The sequence below is a fragment of the Hibiscus syriacus genome, unplaced genomic scaffold, assembly GCF_006381635.1.
Source record: "Hibiscus syriacus cultivar Baekdansim isolate YM2019G1 unplaced genomic scaffold, ASM638163v2 tig00116981_pilon, whole genome shotgun sequence".
Taxonomy (NCBI): Eukaryota; Viridiplantae; Streptophyta; class Magnoliopsida; order Malvales; family Malvaceae; genus Hibiscus; species Hibiscus syriacus.
Window position 1 is genome coordinate 25,749 of NW_024063504.1, and position 21,691 is coordinate 47,439.

Sequence of the window (21,691 nt, forward strand, 5' to 3'; positions counted from 1 at the left end):
TTCACGCAGCAGCGACCCATAAGAACTATCTGAAAACAATAAAGGAAGTGTCAGCTGTAGTGGCGGCAGCGAGAGTAATAGCGGTGAGTTGAGGATTAAGATCCATATTCACTGAAAAAGAAGCTTACTCAAGTATTAGCTATTTTTGATGCAGTTTATCCTTTTTGATTTTGTGTATTTATTGTGTTAAATCAATAATTCATTTAAGATTTAACAATTTTTAACCTTTGATAATCACATCATAATTAAAATAAAATGAAAAGGGTATAAAATATAAAACTTTAAGGAAAGTGATTAAATACTTTATCCATGTTTATATTAGAGGATCCATGAATAATAAATTTAAAGGTAAAATTTTATTATTAATCTCTATATTAAGCATAAGTTATTAATCTAATCCTTATATTTTAATTTGGTTATTCTTAGTTCTTGTATTAAGCAACTAATCCAATTAAGTAAAATTCTACAATTAGTTATATTCAATGTATGAATTGTAGATTAGTTAGTGTTATCAAACTTAATCATTTTTAGTTCATGTAATTTAGTCATATTGATCATGTGTGGTACTTGTGACAGAATAAGGGATTAAAAATAAATGACTAGATTTCAAATCTATGAATACAATGACTTGTAACAGAATTAGACCACGTTTACATGATAGTTGGAGTTTTTGTCTCATTTCGTTGTTTCCCTCTCCATTTTCTTGTTCCCCTCCGATTTTCTCAAGTGGATCAAATATAATAAGGAGCTTTGCCCGTTTCTTTTTCAATTTCGTTTTCCTAATTTTTATTTAATGAACATTTGAGTCCTCCATTTTTTTTCTGTGAATCTGTTTTGGTTAGCGGGAGTGGTTGTTGCGACACTCCCCAATGGCGATTGAAGAGGACACTGTGAGCTGCGGGAGTAGAGCTGTGGACTCGTTAGCCCACATTTTTTCATGTTCTTGTTGCAGGAAGATCCCATTTGATATGTCTTTGTTGAAACTGTCTTGTAATGAATGATAGATATCAATGATTATTTTACAGTTGACTTCTTTACTTGCGGAGATTGGACTGAACATTCAGGAAGCTCATGGTTTTTCCACTGTTGATGGGTACTCTTTGGATGTTTTTGTTGTTGATGGTTGGCCTTTTGAGGTTTTCTCTTATATATGTTCACCCTAATAATTGGATAAAATACTTGTTGCTAAGGCTGGAAAAAACATTGTTTAACTCATTAATCTTTTAGGAAACCAAGGGGCTCAAAGATGCACTAGAGAAGGAAATTTTAAAGGTACCTCATGTTCTTCTCATACCACTACTCCTATTGTGATGCCCATGAATGTAATCATATTTGTCTCTCTATTAATGTTGAATCAATCCTTGTCAATGCTATTAGTGCTGCAGATGATTGCCGAATATGGGTAGTAGTCTTCCTCTTTGTTGGAATAGAATTTATTTGTATATATCAAAATTGTAGCTTTGGCATTTATTCTTCTTAATTAAAGTGGTTATATGCTAAATATACTTTCTAGAGAGTGAAAGGTGAATTGTGGTTTCCATTTTTAGCTTTATTGTGTTTGACCTCCAAACATATGCATACTCACTGCTTTTCTGTAGATCAACCCAACTCCTTGTACTTGATGATGACTTGTAAGACCATAGTAGCAATCATATTGATTATGGATTACTAGAGCCTATGTATTTTTCTGCTTCCATTTGATTGGTTTCTATTTGGATGCAGGAGCCATTTCATCCTACAAAGAGTTCAAAATTTGCTGTGACTGGGCTCGTCGAAGACAGGGTCTTTTCCTTACCCAATTGTCTTGAAATCCTGACTGATGGAACTGATGTATGGGAAATTGATGCCAGGCAGCTCTTAATCGAAAACAAGATTGCATCTGGCTCATATGGTGATCTGTAAGTTTTGTCAGCCCAAGCATGCTTCTTTTTCCTTTTGACTTGGGGGTACAAATTCTAACTCATCACCTCATTTAACATCTTCAGATACAGAGGCACATATTATAGTCAAGAAGTGGCTATTAAAGTCCTCAAGCCTGAGCGGGTTACTGGAGAATTGCTGAGAGAGTTTTCTCAGGAAGTTTTTATTATGAGGTTAGCTGGAGCGCCAATATATTCTAATTGTTTTGAAGTGAACAGGTGCTTATGCTGATAAGCATCCTCAATGTGTTCTATTCTATAGTTGGATGTTTTATTATAATACAAATTCAAGCCAAAATCCCATAAACTCATATTGAAAAATTATCAGATTCTCTCACCTCTCTCCAAGTTATTACAATTGTTGCTCTTCTTTTCTCTGCCTTCCCTATCATCTCACAATTTTCTAGAATTATTTGTTAGCTTGCATCAGTGTATCAGAGCTCGATTCTTGGATTACCAGCTGTTTCTATGGGTTTCCAGAATCTTTTGATACACTAGACCAAGTGACTGTTTCTGATGTCTTAGATGTGTTGAGAAATAAACGAGTAATTTCCCTGTAACCAGATTAGTGAAAATGATAAAAGCGGAAAAATAATACTCGAAATTGATAACGGAGTTCAACCAATTATGCCTACGTCTCCGGACTGCTGCAGATTTTTTACTAAAGAGAGAAAATTTATAGGTGTTTACAAAACACTCACTACTCACAAGAGTACTCTCTAAACTCTTTAGCATTGAGAGAAAAAAATGATTTTTGAGATGATTTTGAAACTAAATAAGTTAGGGTATTTATAATTGAAGTTTAGGGACTAATTTGGTTATAGAAAAATTACTCGTTTATTTCCCAACAAGATAATTCCATTTCTACCAGATAGATAGGATTCTTGCCTGGCACCATATAGATTTTGAGCGGCAATTATTCAATTATTTTTCCCATTTCTGTTCCTAAAGTTTCGAGACCAGTGCCCATCTTTGTAGGGTTTTGTTAAGAAACTGGTAGACCGTTGTGCACAATTTTAGTTCAATTGTTTTGCTCCACCTCTCTCTAGATTTCAGAATCACTAGCTGTTGTAAGTTCCACGTATTATGGTGAATGAATATTATGCTGGGGAATATTAGTTATTTGGTACATAAAAAGTTAAAGGAGATAACTATTGATTCTGCTTATTCTTGAAAATGGGATAGTTAGCTCTCAAAGGAGGGTTTGAACGTTTCAGAGGGACATAGCTTTGAAATAGGCCCTTTTTTAGTTTGCAGTCTGCATATCATCTATTTACCATGCACATTGCGTTTCAATTCTCTTGCAAAGCACCGTGTATTTCTCTATTTTTGGTTTTGATTTGTGGTTGTAATGAAGTCTGAACTCCATCATTTTCCTAGTAGCCTCTACTAGAACTAAATGATGTCATGTGTCCACACACACACATATATATATATATATATATGGTATATATATATATGGTTTGTATATATTGGGTGCAAGTATTACAAGAAAATTTGAGGCAGTTATCATTTAGATATCTCATGGTCCTCAAAAATTATACATCAGTTTAAGAACTTCTCTAGTTATTGAATGCATTAATGTTATAATCATAGAACTGATTCCTAGGAGGCTGAGACTTATTGGTACTTATTTTCAAGGTAGATTCACATGCAGTGCAATTTCAACCTTTTTTTTTTCTTTTTTCTTCCTTTTTCCTGTCTGTAGGAAAATTCGACATAAGAACGTTGTACAATTCATAGGCGTATGTACAAGAGCTCCAAACCCCTGCATTATGACTGGTATAGTCTAATGAAGTTTCCAGCTATGATTTACTATGCTCTATGGTTTTTTTTCTTATGTGCATGAAATTTTGAAACTTTTTGCTTCTAAAATGGTTCTGTTAAGTGTTGCTGTTTTTATCTTCACCAGATGTTATCTATAATTATGTTGCTAGAAGGGAACAAGTCTGGCTTTGGAGTGCAAACTGAGAGAATGACACAAAACCTACCATTATGAATTTAGCGTCTGAATTCCCATCTGTATACCAAAATTTAAATATTCAGATGCGTATGCCTTTTCATTCTGTAGATGCTCGGTTTTGTCCGGGGCTAGGCTTAAAGAAGAACCCAAATCAGTGGGAGCCCAAATTAAGTCCAATGACCCAGCAGAAATAGATTCCAGTCCACATGAATCCTGGAAAACAAAGTGGTTAGGAGTTAACAAAGGGGAGAAAGAAGTTAACAAGGAATCAGGAGCCAGTAGTGGATGAGAACGCTACTTGAACAACTAAGAAACTATAAGGAGTCAGTTTTTTTGGATGGATATCAACCACTGGAAACTACAAACGAAGTGGGGGGAGAGAACAAAAACAGGGATCACACAGCAAAAAGAAAAAAAAGGGGAGGAAGAAAAAAGAGAGACAACAAGGGGAATTAATTTGGGAACGGAGAGACCATTACAGAAAAAACAAAGATTTTTATTTGTTTTCTTTTGTAACACAATAAAAAAAAAGAACAAATGCGTGTAAAAGTTTTCTGTCCTATATTCAGAGATCCAACGATGTAAACAACATTCATTCCTTATATTCTAAGCACAAGTAGTGAATTTCGACAACAATACTAGCACAAGCAGTGAGTTTCGAAAGCTATATTAGCAATCCATAAACAGGTTTTCTTTTATTTTATTATCACTATTTATTTCCTTTCTTTACCTTTGAAATGTTCATTCATGTATGGGTTTTGTAATTTTTCTTTCGAAACCTAGAAAATGAGAAGAGAAAGGCATCAGAGATTTACCTTAGTTGTGCGACAGTAGTCTAGGTGGGATTCGACTGATAGAGATAGGGACTGGAGCTAGAGTTACAAAACCAATCAGAGATTAAAACAGGAAATAGTAAAATAAAATAAGGACGAGGGGTTCTTACCGAAATTGTTGAGCACGGTGGCCGGCGTAGAGAGAGTTTCGTAACTTCCTGTTTAAAAACAAAGGGGCGTGAGAGGTATGAGAGAGAGAGAGGGATGATGGGTTGTGATTGGAAGAGGCCACCAAGATATGGTGGCAGAACGGCTGCGGCGGTGTTCAAAGGAGAGTGTAGAGTTGTGTGTGGCCGAGAGTTAGGGGAGAAGAGAGGCGTCATTCGAAGTGAATAGAGGAGAATGAGATTTTATTTTATTTTATTTTTTTCGAGCCTTTGTTGGAGTGGGTTAGCTTTGATGGTTTAGCAGTAGCTGGTGTTTAGAGCTTTAGAGCTTGATCGAACCAGAAGAGGAGGGGATGGAAGAGAGATAGGGAAAAACGGCGAGGTGAGTTGGTAGAAGTAATAATTAGAAATTTTGTGTTTTTTAGTCTAAGGTTTTTAAAGTGAAACATCAAACGACGTCGTTCAGGGGGTTTAGGGCACCCGTTTCCTTCTTCGTTTATTCCTCTCATGAGCCATTTAAGTTTTACTTCTATTTCATTTTAGTCCTAGAATCGAGTCTGTAATATTTTTAATTTATTCTTTATATTTTACGCATATCCAATTTTGGTCCTGAGTATTAGTGTGTTTAACTTTTATTGTTTTAGACATTTGAACTCTATTTTTTTATGTTACTTTTTAGTCCTTAAATATTTAGGATTAGTATGTTAGGGAAATTACATAGAGACCACTTAATTTGGGTTATTTAGGTGTAGATACCTTATTTATGCGTGTTGTTTTATTTAAGTCCATAATTTATTTTTTATTTGTATGTTGAATTTTACATTTATTTAATTTAATCATTTTTAATGTGTACATGTACATTCTTTTAATTTATAGTTTAGCATGTTATGATATTTAGGTCACATGTGTATATAATATGTTAATATGCATAATTTATGATTTTTAATTAAAACATACGTACATAATTTTTTGTATGTCACATTGTATGCTATTTTTTAATTTTGTTTAATTAATTTTGGGAATAACATTTTTCTGCATAATTTGTATGATACACTCATGTGCATAACTCGATTTATAAATACATAATCGGACTAAGGGTAATACCCTTTTAATTTAAAATTGTCTTGAGCGGCTTGTCTTAACTGATTAGAGAGTCGTTTTGACTATTTTAAATTAAAAGCGTATCCTGGAAGTGAAACCAAAAAAATTGATTCGTCACTTAAAATTTGGGAACGAAAGAAAAGGAAATGTTCGTTTATTTAAATTAATCGAGAAAAGGTTGTTATAACTTTTAAGATATGGTCTCAATATTTATAAATAATCGAACATTCTTTATCTTTCTAAAACGACTCGGTAATTTTAATTTGATTTATTTGAGTGCTTTTGAATGTTTTTAAATTTACATCCTTGTTTTATGGGATCAAAAATCAAATTAAATTTGAATTTATAAAGTTCATTGCAAAGACGTTAATTAATCTGCTGGGTATCGATTTAGGGCGTTGTGGGGGTGCCAATCCTTCCCCGCACGTAACCGACTCCCGAACTTGGATTTTGGTAACGCAGACCTTAATTTGTTGTTTTAATTAAAATTAATTTTTATTTAAAATAAAAAACATTTTTGGTTGCCCAATCACACCCTAATCAAAGATTGGTGGTGACTCTTTGAACTGTATTTTTTCGATCATAAAGGAAATCCGAATTTTTTCGAAATGAAAGGTTTTTAAATCGTATTTGTTTTTAAATTAAAAATAAATTAAAAAGAGATCATTAAAAATTAATGTGGTTTTTAGAATATCACCCATTTTCACTGATAAGGAAAAATCGTTTTGATAGCTTGGCGACTCCGCTGGGGACTTTTTTAGAGAGTCAAGCCGATAGTCGATTAATTAATTATCTTTGCAATTGAAAATTACAAATTCATTTTAATTTGATTTTTGATCCCTTGTTTGGTTTTTATAAGTTTTGTTTGTATTTTGATTTTTTTTAATTTAATTCGATTAACAATTAAATAGTTGTACTTATTTGTTTGCTAATGATTTCAGATTAATTGTGTGAATTTAGGAAATTTTAAGTGTTTTTATTGTGTTTTTTTCGTTTTTCCTCACACACTGCACAGTTGCATTTTCATGACATGAGCTAAAACCCCGCTCCGTCCTAATTAAGTAGGAGTGAGAGACTATGCCCTCGTGTGGGTTTCACCTCTGCATGGGATAGTGGATCGCTTCGGAGCTCACGCCTTATGGTCCTCGTGATGGTAATCACCTCCACATGGACATAAGGAGGTGTGTTCCCTCGAAATTGAACTCAATTCCCTAAAGCCTGTGATGGGCCATGATTGAGGGTTCGGCAGCCCAAGGGGGCACCGGCAAGGATAATTCGAGAACCTTTTACTTTAGAACTTATTCCGACATATAGTGAACGTAGAGCCCGAACTTAGGTTAAACTAAACCCGAACCTTAAGAATCCCATGAGGAGGGTACACAAGGAAAAGTTTTTTTTGAGTTATTTATTTTCGTTTTTCGAATAAATGCTTGCGAACTAGATATCATGCGGTTAGGTTTATTTTTTGAATAAGCATGCGAATTAGATATCATGCGGTTAGGATTTATTTTTGTGAATAACAAAGCATAGGGGTAGATATCATGTTGGGTAGGATCTGATAAAGCATGATTGGGTAGCCAGTATGTGGGTAGGATTCTTGAACAAATTATTATCCCGACTTAATTACTTTATGTTTGCTAACCGATCTCTTGTTGTCTTTGCGTTGTTTATTTTCTGTTTTGCATTGCACTATCCATTATATGGTGTTGATTTGGGATCGATGTCCATATAGAAGGCCAGTAATATGGAACGAATGGTTCAGAAAGAGGTTGAGGATAATACCGATGTTCTAAGGTGGTCAGAACAGTCCCAACTGACCAATGGGGACATCGTGATGCCTGGATACGTGTCGGAGTTATTTGGTTATACTCACATCAACGTGCGTCAAAATGATCTAAGTGAGCTAAAGGAGATATGGGGAAGATGGACAGTAGCCGATAAGGAGATGTTTTATCAGTTGTACGGCGATATTCCTTATCTTCTGGATGTTCCTATTGACCGAAATCTGTTTAGAGCATTGGCACAGTTCTGGAACCCGGCTTATAGCTGTTTCACATTTGGTAGAGTGGATATAACACTAACAATAGAAGAGTATCAAGCTTTGGTCCGTTGTTCGAGGTCCCAGATGGATAGAGTATATACCAAGCTGCCAGTCACTCCTTCGTTTAAGAAGAAATTACTATTGATGACCGGAATGAGTGAAGATTGGGTAGTCCGAAACATTAAGAAGAAGGGAGACAGTGAGTGCATCTCTTGGTCTGCTTTGAAAGAAGTAATTGCTCATCATCCTGATAAGATAAAGAAGCTTGACTTGTTTGCTTTAGGGATTTATGGGCTCGTTATTTTTCCAAAGGTACTAGGATATGTAGACGTATCAGTCGTCGACCTGTTTGAAAGATTAGACAAGCACGTGGATCCTGTCCCAGCCATTTTAGCTGAGACGTTCTGGTCTTTGAGTTCTTGTAGGCGCGAGGGAGAAGGACGCTTTATAGGATATGCGCCTTTGCTGCTAGTGTGGATTCTAAGTCATTTCAAAGATGTCGAAAGAGCACTAGGACGAGTGTTTCTAGAGGGGTTTTCTCCTTTGAAAGATTTTCTTTCTAAAGAATGGCCTGGGGGCTTCACCGAAGAAAAATGGATGGTCATCTTCAAGGATATCAGAGATGGAGATATTTTATGGCGAGCTTCGTGGAATACCTCTTCAGATATACTTTACCAATGTGGAGAGCGAGATTGGGTTCCTTTTCCAGGTATATGGGGTTCTGTTGGCTATGTACCGCTACTAGTTTCCAGACAGTATGGATCGAGGCAGTTCATTCCAGCCACGTGGGACTTGGTAGGGTCGGATTTTGCATTCAAAGGAGATCAGTATAAGGGTAAAGTTAAAGGGGTTGCTGAGGCCTGGAAGCAAACTCGTCGCGTGAATTTGTTCACCTATGATCTCGAGTTATCTCAAGAGTACGAGCAGTGGAGAAGCGGTCGAGTAAACGATAACATCCCGATAGTGAATCCTGAAAATATTCAGCCGGTGGAGGAACAGTTGAGAGTGGTGCCATCTCCATTAGAGTTAGCCAAGCGCGATTTTGAAGCAGAACGGAGACAATGGAGAATGACTTTGCAGAAACTGGAAGATGAAGTGTATCAAAAGGGATTGGAGATCGACATTCAGAAGAGTAGAGCAGATCGGATTGAAAAAGTGGAAAAGCAACTTCGGCTAGACTTTGACGATCTTCGGTCAACTTATCAACGAATGGTAAAAGCTCAGGCAGGTTCTAACTCGAGTAAGTCTGTCGAATTAAGGCAAGAGGTGGCGAGCCTCAAAAGAGTAGCCGGAGAGAGTCAAGAAGAGCTCAAGCAAAGCAGGCACTAAGTGAAGATTTTATCGAAAGAAAAGGATTCTTTAGAGCAGCGGTTACAAAAGAGTCAAGCTCAGAATGAGAAGTTGAAAGAGAAAATTTCAAGTTTAGAGACTGCATTACGACGATACCGAAACAGGGAAGGTAGCTCTAGCCAGGGGGAGGTTGAAAGTCTGAAAAAACAAGTGAGTGAGCTTGAAGCCATGGTTCGAGATTTTCAGAGGCAAGCAAGTGAGCTATCAATAGTTCCTTATGAGGGGGATATACAATGGCGTTTTCGATGGGAGCGAGCTCAGGCGAGAGTTAAGCAAAGAGAAGAACTTATTGCTTGTTACCTAGAACACGCGCGGAGAATAGCTCAATATTTGGTCATTTTATCCGAGGAAGCTGCTGATGTGACTGAAGAACTGGATCTCGAGGCTGAAGAAAACCAGAAGATCGTGGAGTTGCTAGCACATGTACAGCAAATAGGAGAGATGGTGCAGATTTATTTGTGATACGTTTCAACTTTGTAATTGAACATCGTTCTAATATAAAGAGTTGTTCTAAGGAGTCGTTCCAGGATCAACACCCTGCATTTTGCATATGCATTTTTAATACATTTAAATTTTTGCATCGCATTTTATTCATTCATAATCATATAAATCATATTATTTAATAAATAATAATGTTAACAAAATAACTCTGTGACAGAGTAATACAGGAAAATCCCAAGCATATCTACAGAACCAGGAAGAAAGTTATGGAAGACAAACTTGCCCAAATTGAGAAGGCTCAGTTGGAGTTACAAGATAATATCAAGAAAATGCAAGAAGATATGATGAATGCCCAAAATGAGATGTTTGCTAAGTTTACGAGTATATTGGAAGGAAGAAATCCAGAACATGGAAAAAGCCCTATGCCAGAAGGTTTAACTGAGGACCCACTTCATCATCCAGAGTTAACCCCAGAACAATCTTAGAACGTTCAAGTGACCCCTGTTCATGTCGGGAAGGTGCACATTAATCCAGTCGGTGTTTCTGTTAACGTACAGCCTGGATCTAGTTCATATAAGGAAGAACATCAATATCATCAAGTTCCAGACCTTGATGAAGAAGCCAAGAAGGACCAAAACAATCTGTTGGAAGAGAAATGGAAGCAGTTAGAAAGATAGGTCAGAGCCATGAAGGAAGATACCAGTGTCTATGGATTTGACGCAAAGGAGTTAAGTCTAGTTCCTGATCTGGTATTGCCTCCAAAGTTTAAAGTTCCTGACTTTGAGAAGTTTGATGGTACTAGGTGTCCCTCTGCGCATATCACGATGTTTTGTAGGAAGATGACCGGATACATAGGGGACGATCAATTGTTGATACACTACTTTCAGGAAAGCTTAACTGGCTCGGCAATCCGATGGTATAACCAGCTGAGTAGAGCTAATATTAAATCGTGGAAAGACTTGGCTAAGTCCTTTCTTGAGAAATACAAATATGTGAAAGATGTTAGGCCCAACAGGATGATGTTGCAAGGAATGGAAAAGAAGTCTAACGAGAGTTTTAGACAATATGCTCAAAGATGGAGAGATGTAGCAGTGCAAGTCCACCCGCCATTGGAAGAGGAGGAAACAAATATGCTTTTTGTCAACACCTTAAAGGCTCCTTTTTTCTCGCATCTTATCGGTAATCCTTATCGAAGTTTTGCTGATGTAGTTACGGCGGGAGAAATGATTGAAATGGCTGTTAAGAGTGGGAAACTCGAGGGAGGAGAGTCTAGTAAGAGGCCACCAACGAGGAAAAAGGAAAACGAAGTCAGTAATGTGAGGCAGTACGATTCTAATAACATCACTGTTTCCCATCCTCAAGGAACAGGGCCATCAACACAAAATGATAATAGACAAGGGGCAAGGGACCAGAGGAGAGAGAGGCCTCAATTTGATCCAATTCTGATGACTTATAAGGAATTATTTTAGATTTTGTATGATAGACATGTGGTTTCTCCGTATCATGTGACACCAATGCAACCTCCTTTTCCCAAATGGTATGATGCTAGTGCTCAGTGTGAGTACCATGTAGGGAACCCCGGGCATTCCATTGAGAACTGTAATGCTTTTAAGAAGGTTGTCCAAGCTTTGAGAACGATGAATGTCATCAATTTTGGTGACAGTGAGCAGCCGAATATAGCTCAGAATCCGTTGCCAAGCCATGCAGGAGCAGGAGTTAATGAGATTACTGAAGAGAGAGGAAAAAGAATTGTAAGGAATCTTAGTGAGGTGGTATCACCCATAAGTTGGGTGTGGTGCCAGATGGTCAAGGTAGGATTGTTGAAGCCCAGTTTGATGGGTGAACAGTTTGACAGTGGAAAGGTATGTCAGTATCATAACAGTGAAGGACACAGTATTCAGCAATGTCCTGACTTCCTATCTTTGGTACAAGACATGATGGACAGTAAAGAAATTGAGTTCTTTAAAGAGATTACTGAAGAAGAAGAAACGGAAGTTTGCGCTTTAGAAGGATCGTCTAAAGGGGTATACAATGCCAGTTGTCCCCTAATTATTACTCCCAAGAATCGAGTTGCTGAAAAGGTAGCTTCGAAAGTGGTTATTACACCCCCATCTTCATTCCTATACCGGGATAATAAACAAGTGCCTTGGAGATATGATTGCCAGATGGGAGATGCAACAAAAGAGAATGATGAAGTAGATGAGGTAGGACACTTTACCAGAAGTGGTAGGTGTTATTCTCTTAATCCACCTAAAGAGTCTGAGAAGAATGTTGCAGTTGATAAAGGGAAAAAGGTTGATATTTAGATAAAAGAAGGTGAGCATGTTATCAATGAACCAGTAACCGAGAGTGAAGCGGTAGAATTTTTGAAGTTTCTGAAACACAGTGAATATAGTGTTGTGGAACAGTTACACAAGTTGCCAGCCCGTATTTCTGTTTTATCATTACTTTTGAGTTCAGAGGCCCATAGGAATGCTCTGTTAAAGGTTTTGAACCAGACTTTTGTTCCGAAAGAGTTGCCCATTGAAAAGTTGGACCGGTTAGTTTCCAATATACAAGCTGATAATTTTTTATCTTTTTCTGAGGATGAGATCCCTTCTGGGATGATTGGTCGTCAGAAGGCTTTGCATATCACAGTTAATTGTAAAGGGCATGTGTTGTCCCGGGTTTTGGTTGATAATGGTTCAGCTTTGAATGTGATGCCCTTAGTGACTCTAAAGAAGCTTCCATTAGATAGTACACTTATGAGAACCTGTCAAAGTGTGGTTCGAGCTTTCGATGGGACTAAAAGAGAAGTGTTGGGCAAGATTGATGTTCCTCTGAATATTGGTCCAACAACTTATGAAGTGGAATTTCTCGTAATGGACATTATGCCTACGTACAATTATTTATTGGGAAGGCCTTGGATTCATCAGGCCGGTGCAGTTCTGTCCACATTGCACCAGAGACTGAAATTTGTGATTGATGGAAGGTTGGTATGTATTCATGCTGAAGAGGACATTATTGCTTCTGTTTCTACTACTGCTCCATACATTGAAGTGGATGAGCAAGCGGTCGAGTGTTCTTTCAGATCGTTGGAGTTTGTCAATGCTACCTTTGTGGCTGAAGGCAGGAAGATACCAAAGCCTAGACTGTCAAATTGTACTAAAATGGGACTCAAGCTGACCCTTGGAAGAGGAGCAAAAGTTGGGAAAGGGTTAGAAAGTCAGTTACAAGGACCAGTGAATCCAATATGCCCTGTTACTAAAAGAGATCGATTTAGTTTGGGGTATCAGCCAACTCCGAGGGATAATCTGAGGGGAATTAAGAAAGGTCAGGAAATGAGAAAGGCCAGATTGGCTGGTGAAGACCTTAGCTGGGAACCCATGATCTTCCCGCCGTTGAGCAGCATTTTCATATCTGGGGGACATATGTTTCAAGGGAATTCAAGGAACACTGAGGTGATGGTTGAGAATGCCTTGGGAGATTTAGGCATTAATGTTATAACTGATGGTGAGTTTGAGGAAATGAGAGCTATGGGCATTTATCCTGCACCACCGGGCTTCGTGTTGAACAATTGGACCGCGGAAGAACTGCCTGTAGTTTACAAATATTTTACAGAGTAATGCACTGGAACTTTCTCCCTGTTGTTCATACCCTGGGGCAATAGGTGATTTTATGTAAAGGGTTAAGCTGTTTGTTTTTTCTTGCTTTCAATAAAAGATGCATTCTGTTAGTTCCAAATGGCAAACATTCTCCCATGCATTTCATTCATTCATTCTTTGTTGTATATATGTATTTATTTATATGGGAAAAGATCCTCCCATATGTATATATGTATATATATCTTCTCTTTCATTATTTTTTTCAGGAGCTCAGATATCAATAATATGAATGCTAATGACTCTGACCCGGAGATTGATTTCGAGAAGCCTATATGTCAAGGGGAAATCGAGGATTGTGATGATGATGAGGGATGTGAACTACCTTCTGAATTGCTGAAAATGGTGGAGAATGAAGATAAACAGATTCTGCCTCATAAAGAGTTTACTGAGATTTTGAATTTGGGGACAGATGAGGATAAGAGAGAAGTAAAGATTGGTACCACTCTGTCAGTTGGAGGTCAACATGATTTGATAGAATTGCTTCAAGAATACAAAGATGTGTTTGCTTGGTCATACAAAGATATGCCGGGATTAGATACATAATTGGTTGTTCACAAACTACCAATAAAGCCTGAATGTAAACTGGTACAACAAAAACTGAGAAGAATGAGACCTGAGATGCTGCTCAAGATTAAAGAGGAAGTGAAAAAACAATTTGATGCCGTATTTCTTAAAGTGGCTAAATATCCTGAATGGGTGGCGAATATTGTCCCAGTACCGAAGAAGGATGGGAAAGTTCGAATGTGTGTTGACTACAGAGATCTCAACCGAGCTAGTCCAAAAGATAATTTTGCTTTGCCACATATAGACACACTAGTGGATAATACTGCTGGAAATTCTTTATTCTCTTTTATGGATGGTTTCTCTGGCTACAATCAAATCAAGATGAACCCTGAAGATATGGAAAAAATGACATTTATTACTATGTGGGGAACGTTTTGTTATAAAGTAATGCCGTTTGGACTGAAGAACGCAGGGGTAACATATCAAAGGGCCATGGTGACATTATTTCACGATATGATGCATAAAGAAATAGAAGTTTATGTCGATGATATGATTTTCAAAGCTAAGACAGAGGAAGAACATATTGGGAATTTGAGAAATCTTTTTAAAAGACTAAGAAGATGCCATCTATAACTCAACCCAAATAAGTGTACTTTTGGGGTGACATCTGGGAAGTTATTGGGATTCATAGTAAGCCAAAAAGGAATTGAAATAGACCCAGATAAAGTAAAAGCTATTCAAGACTTGCCACCCCCACGAACACAAAAGAAGTCAGAGGATTTTTGGGGAGATTGAATTATATATCTCGGTTTATTTCACAGCTGACGGAAAAGTGTGATCCCATATTCTGCCTTCTTCGTAAGAATAACTCAGGGGAATGGAGTGAGGATTGTCAAAAAGCTTTTGAAGCAGTGAAAAGATATTTGTCGAGCACTCCAATCTTAGCACCACCCATCTCAGGCAAACCCTTGATTATTTATTTGTCAGTTTATGAAAATTCAATGGGGTGTGTGCTGGGGCAACGTGACCAAACTGAGAAGAAAGAAAGGGCTATCTATTATCTCAGTAAGAAGTTCACTGAATGTGAGACAAGATACTCACCCATTGAAAAGTTGTGTTGCGCTTTAGTATGGGCTACCCGAAGGCTTAGACAATATATGTTGTATCATACTACTTGGCTTATATCGAAGCTTGATCCCTTGAAATATTTAATGGATGTGCCTGCATTATCTGGAAGATTAGCTCGTTGGAAGATCTTATTGTCCGAGTTTGACATCCAGTATGTAAACCAGACGGCAATTAAAGGAAGTGCTATAGCGGAATTCATTGCAAGCAAGGCTTCGGAAGAATATGAGTCGTTGAGCTTTGATTTCCCAGATGAAGATTTAATGGCTATTTCGGTTGAAGAAGCAGTTGCATCCACTAGTAAATATTGGAAGTTGAACTTCGATGGTGCTTCAAATGCCATGGGACATGGAATCGGGGCAATTTTGGTTTCACCAGAGGGAGAGCATTATCCTTTCACCAGTCGGCTTAATTTTGATTGTACTAACAATATGGCCGAGTATGAAGCTTGTGTTCTGGGTCTTAGAGCTGTTGTTGAACACAAAGTAAAAATGCTCAAGGTGTATGGAGATTCAGCTTTGGTAATATACCAGCTCAGAGGAGAATGGGAGACAAAAGATCCTAAGCTTGTAGAATACCGTAAGTTGGTTATGGAACTTGTTGAAGAATTTGAAGAAGTAACTTTCAATTACCTCCCCAGAGAAGAGAATCAAATGGCAGATGCCTTGGCCACACTGGCAGCAGCATTTAAGATGAGCGAGCATTCAAATATGACACCCATTGAAATGAAGGCTTATGAGTATCCATCCCATTGTTTTAATATTGAAGAGGAAGAAGATGGAAACCCCTGGTATTATGATATCTTGCAATATATAAGGTATCAGAGTTATCCGGAACAGGCCACTGATAATGATAAGAGAACCATTAGAAGAATGGCATCAGGGTATGTGCTTGATGGTGAGACTCTATACAAGAAAAGTCTGGATCAGGTCTTGTTAAGATGTGTGGACGCGAAAGAAGCCAAATTGATTCTTGAAGAAGTGCATGAGGGAATATGTGGTACCCATGCTAATGGGCATGTTATGGTTAGACAAATTATGAGATTTGGGTATTATTGGTCAACTATGGAAATATACTGTATTAATTATGCCCGAAAATATCACAAATGTCAGATTTATGGAGATAAGATACATACTCCTCCTCATCCATTGCATTTAATGACAGCTCCGTGGCCATTCTCAATGTGGGGCATGGATGTTATTGGACAAATTTCACCCAAAGCTTCAAATGGTCATCGTTTTATTCTGGTAGCCATAGATTACTTCACCAAGTGGGTAGAAGGAGCTTCTTATGCAAATGTTACCCAGTCTACAATATGCAAATTCTTAAAGAAGGAGATCATTTGTAGATATGGTTTACCAGAGAGGATTATCTCCGATAATGCGTTGAATTTAAACAATAAGATGATGGATTTGGTCTGTAAGCAGTTCAAAATAAAACATCATAATTCCACTACTTGTCGCCCAAAGATGAATGGGGCAGTAGAGGCGGCTAATAAGAACATCAAAAGGCTCATATAGAAGATGACTGAGACCTATAAGGATTGGCATGAGAAGTTTCCATTTGCTCTGTTTGCCTATCGAACTTCTGTACGAACGTCAACTGAGGCAACTCTATTTTCTCTGGTATATGGGATGGAAGCTGTCTTACCTATTGAGGTAGAAATTCCCTCACTTCGAATTTTGTCAGAGGTAAAGCTCAATGAGGCAGAATGGGTACAGGCTAGATATGGCCAATTGAATCTGATTGAAGAAAAGAGATTGAAAGCTATTTGTCATGGTCAGATGTACCAAAAACGTATGATACAGGTACATGGTAAAAAAGTTCGCCTTCGAGAATTCCATGAGGGAGACTTGGTGCTTAAAAGGATTTTGCATGTTCAGAAGGATTTCCGAGGAAAATGGATGCCCAACTGGGAAGGACCTTATGTTGTCAAAAAAGCATTTTCTGGGGGAGCTCTAGTCTTAACTGAAATGGATGGATCAGAATTACCCTATCCAGTGAATTCTGACGCTGTTAAAAGATATTTTGCTTGAAGAAGAAATGAAAAAAAGAATGAAAAAATGAAAAAATGAAAAAATGAAAAATGAAAAATGAGAAAAAAATGGTGAAAGAAAAAAAGAAAAAAAAGAAGAAAAATGAAAAGAGAAAATAAAAAAATGAAAAAATAAAAAAGAAGAAAAAAGAAAAAGAAATAAAAGGAGGGTTCAAGATGAAAATCCGCAAAGGAGGTCTCAAGTTGAAAACCTGTAAAGGGCGGCTTGAGTTTTAAATTCACAATTCGTGCATGGTGAAGGTTCTGAATTGATTTTGGATGTGGAAAGAGCTCCTGATATAGTTAGTAACAGTGACAGTTGATGATCAGGATTGAGATTAAAGGTTAATAAGTCTCGATTGAAACAACCAAGAGAGAAATTGAATGCATATGAAATTCAATACTGGTTTAGGGCATCCAATGATGGAGATTTGGGAGTTTAGAAGTAGCTTCACACTCTTAAGCATCATCACAATTTTGGAGATCCTTTCGACAGAAGCTACACTCAAGACTTTCTAACGGCGTGCCAGTTCAAAAGCATTTACATTATTGATATTTGAAGACGCCTACTCTTTTGTTCTTTTGCTTTTCTCAGTTAAAAGTTTGCCATGTAGTTACTTAAAGATTCTCTGCATATATAAATAAAAGGGATTCATTTTCTTGTTAATTTCCCTTTTGCAAGCATCTTTTTTTTGAAAAGTTAAAACATATAACTTAACTTGAAGTACATGAGATCATTTTGTATTATTGTGCAAAAGGTTTTGGAAAATGCAGGTATTCTGAAGCTGGCAATGGTTTATACATGTAAGCTTGTGTGGCTACGGGAAGCTAAATCTTGAAATTCATAGAAAATCTCAGCCATTAAAAGATGACCTAAGGAGATTGTCATTAATTAAGAGGTTGGTTATGGGTACCGATGGGTTTTCAGAAAGAAAGAAGTCAAGGTCCTGTTAAACCGAAGGATATGGTATTGAGATTGTTAACTGGGGTGAACTAGTCAAATGCTCTGTGCCCAAGATGAAGCTGAGTTCCATTGAGATCAAAAGGAGATAAAGTTCATTCGAAGAAGAAAATGCATTAAATTGCATAATTGCATACATTTTAGGCATGAATAGGATCATGGCATTCATAATTGCATGATGACTTAAATATCTACAGGTTTCACAAGGATAGTTAAAGATTGAAGATATTGAAGCATCGAGATGAAGATAACTGGTTTTGAGATCATGAAAAGAATGATGTTTAGATGAAAACTAAGCCAAAGTAGATTCACGTATCCAACGGCTTCCAGACAAGTTTTCACGATGGAGATGGATTTTCAGAAATTTTTTCAAAATTTTAAATTTTTGAGTATAATTTTCAAGCATATGTTTATGATTGATAATGTTTGATTTTCAGGTTTGACCTTTGAAGCAAATCATCTATAAGCCTTCACGGAAGAGTAGTGAAGCAAACTCAGTTTATGAAGATCGAGTCTTATACTCTCTGAAGGAATAGGGAGCAGACACGTTTGTTGAAGATTGTTCGAGTTCTATACTCTCTGAAGGAATAGAGAGCGGACCCGTTTGTTGAAGATTGTTCGAGTTCTATACTCTCTGAATGAATAGAGAGCGGACCCGTTTGTTGAAGATTGTTCGAGTTCTATACTCTCTGAAGGAATATAGAGCGGACCCGTTTGTTGAAGATTGTTCGATTTCTATACTCTCTGAAGGAATAGAGAGCGGACCCGTTTGTTGAAGATTGTTCGAGTTCTATACTCTCTGAAGGAATAGAGAGCGGACTAGTTTTATGAAGATTGTTCGAGTTCTATACTCTCTAAAGGAATAGAGAGCGGACCCGTTTGTTGAAGATTGTTCGAGTTCTATACTCTCTGAAGGAATAGAGAGCGGACCCATTTTTAGGAAGATTGTTCGAGTCTTATACTCCCTGAACGAATAGGGAGCAGACACGTTTGTTGAAGATTGTTCGAGTCTTATACTCCTTAAAAGAATAGGGAACAAACCCGTTATTTGAAGATTTTTCAAGTCTCGCTTATCCTGAAGTAGCAGAGAAGCGGATTAATCTTTTGAAGTTCTAATGGTTGGACAAACTTGATCATCTATTCTTCTTTGCTCTATTCTCATTGTACGATAATGAGCAAAGAGGGGCAGCTGTAGATGCTCGGTTTTTTCCGGGGCTAGGCTTAAAGAAGAACCCAAATCAGTGGGAGCCCAAATTAAGTCCAATGACCCAGCAGAAATAGAATCCAGTCCACATGAATCCTGGAAAACAAAGTGGTTAGGAGTTAACAAAGGGGAGAAAGAAGTTAACAAGGAATCAGGAGCCATTATCGGTAGTGGAGGAGAACGCTACTTGAACAACTAAGAAACTGTAAGGAGTCAGTTTTTTGGATGGATATCAACCACTGGAAACTACAAACGAAGTGGGGGGAGAGAACAAAAATAGGGATCACACAACAAAAAGAAAAAAAAGGGGAGGAAGAAAAAAGAGAGACAACAAGGGGAATTAATTTGGGAACGGAGAGACCATTACAGAAAAAACAAAGATTTTTATTTATTTTCTTTTGTAACACAATAAAAAAAAAGAACAAATGCGTGTAAAAGTTTTCTGTCCTATATTCAGAGATCCAACGATGTAAACAACATTCATTCCTTATATTCTAAGCACAGTTGTGAATTTCGACAACAATACTAGCACAAGCAGTGAGTTTCGAAAGCTATATTAGCAATCTATAAACATGTTTTCTTTTATTTTATTATCACTATTTATTTCCTTTCTTTACCTTTGAAATGTTCATTCATGTATGGGTTTTGTAATTTTTCTTTCGAAACCTAGAAAATGAGAAGAGAAAGGCATCAGAGATTTACCTTAGTTGTGCGACAGTAGTCTAGGTGGGATTCGACTGATAGAGATAGGGACTGGAGCTAGAGTTACAAAACCAATCAGAGATTAAAACAGGAAATAGTAAAATAAAATAAGGACGAGGGGTTCTTACCGAAATTGTTGAGCACGGTGGCCGGCGTAGAGAGAGTTTCGTAACTTCCTGTTTAAAAAAAAGGGGCGTGAGAGGTATGAGAGAGAGAGAGGGATGATGGATTGTGATTGGAAGAGGCCACCAAGATATGGTGGCAGAACGGCTGCGGCGATGTTCAAAGGAGAGTGTAGAGTTGTGTGTGGCCGAGAGTTAGGGGAGAAGAGAGGCGTCATTCGAAGTGAATAGAGGAGAATGAGATTTTATTTTATTTTATTTTTTTCGAGCCTTTGTTGGAGTGGGTTAGCTTTGATGGTTGAGCAGTAGCTGGTGTTTAGAGCTTTAGAGCTTGATCGAACCAGAAGAGGAGGGGATGGAAGAGAGATAGGGAAAAACGGCGAGGTGAGTTGGTAGAAGTAATAATTAGGAATTTTGTGTTTTTTAGTCTAAGGTTTTTAAAGTGAAACATCAAACGACGTCGTTCAGGGGGTTTAGGGCACCCGTTTCCTTCTTCGTTTATTCCTCTCATGAGCCATTTAAGTTTTACTTCTATTTCATTTTAGTCCTAGAATCGAGTCTGTAATATTTTTAATTTATTCTTTATATTTTACGCATATCCAATTTTGGTCCTGAGTATTAGTGTGTTTAACTTTTATTGTTTTATACATTTGAACTCTATTTTTTTATGTTACTTTTTAGTCCTTAAATATTTAGGATTAGTATGTTAGGGAAATTACATAGAGACCACTTAATTTGGGTTATTTAGGTGTATATGTGTGTTGTTTTATTTAAGTCCATAATTTATTTTTTATTTGTATGTTGAATTTTACATTTATTTAATTTAGTCATTTTTAATGTGTACATGTACATTCTTTTAATTTATAGTTTAGCATGTTATGATATTTAGGTCACATGTGTATATAATATGTTAATATGCATAATTTATGATTTTTAATTAAAACATACGTACATAATTTTTTGTATGTCACATTGTATGCTATTTTTTAATTTTGTTTAATTAATTTTGGGCATAACATTTTTCTGCATAATTTGTATGATACCCTCATGTGCATAACTCGATTTATAAATACATAATCGGACTAAGGGTAATATCCTTTTAATTTAAAATTGTCTTGAGCGGCTTGTCTTAACTGATTAGAGAGTCGTTTTGACTATTTTAAATTAAAAGCGTATCCTGGAAGTGAAACCAAAAAAATTGATTCTTTCACTTAAAATTTGGGAACGAAAGAAAAGGAAATGTTCGTTTATTTAAATTTATCGAGAAAAGGTTGTTATAACTTTTAAGATCTGGTCTCGATATTTATAAATAATCGAACATTCTTTATCTTTCTAAAACGACTCGGTAATTTTAATTTGATTTATTTGAGTGCTTTTGAATGTTTTAAAATTTACATCCTTGTTTTATGAGATCAAAAATCAAATTAAATTTGAATTTGTAAAGTTCATTGCAAAGACGTTAATTAATCGGCTGGGTACCGATTTAGGGCGTTGTGGGGGTGCCAATCCTTCCCCGCACATAACCGACTCCCGAACTTGGATTTTGGTAACGCAGACCTTAATTTGTTGTTTTAATTAAAATTAATTTTTATTTAAAATAACAAACATTTTTGGGTGCCCAATCACACCCTAATCAAAG

At 36.9% G+C, this 21,691-nt stretch overlaps 1 pseudogene; it reads left to right on the plus strand.

Moving 5' to 3' along the window:
- The first annotated feature begins 869 nt into the window (after positions 1–869).
- LOC120192814 overlaps positions 870–21,691 on the plus strand; it is a 37,004-nt pseudogene continuing 16,182 nt past the window's right edge.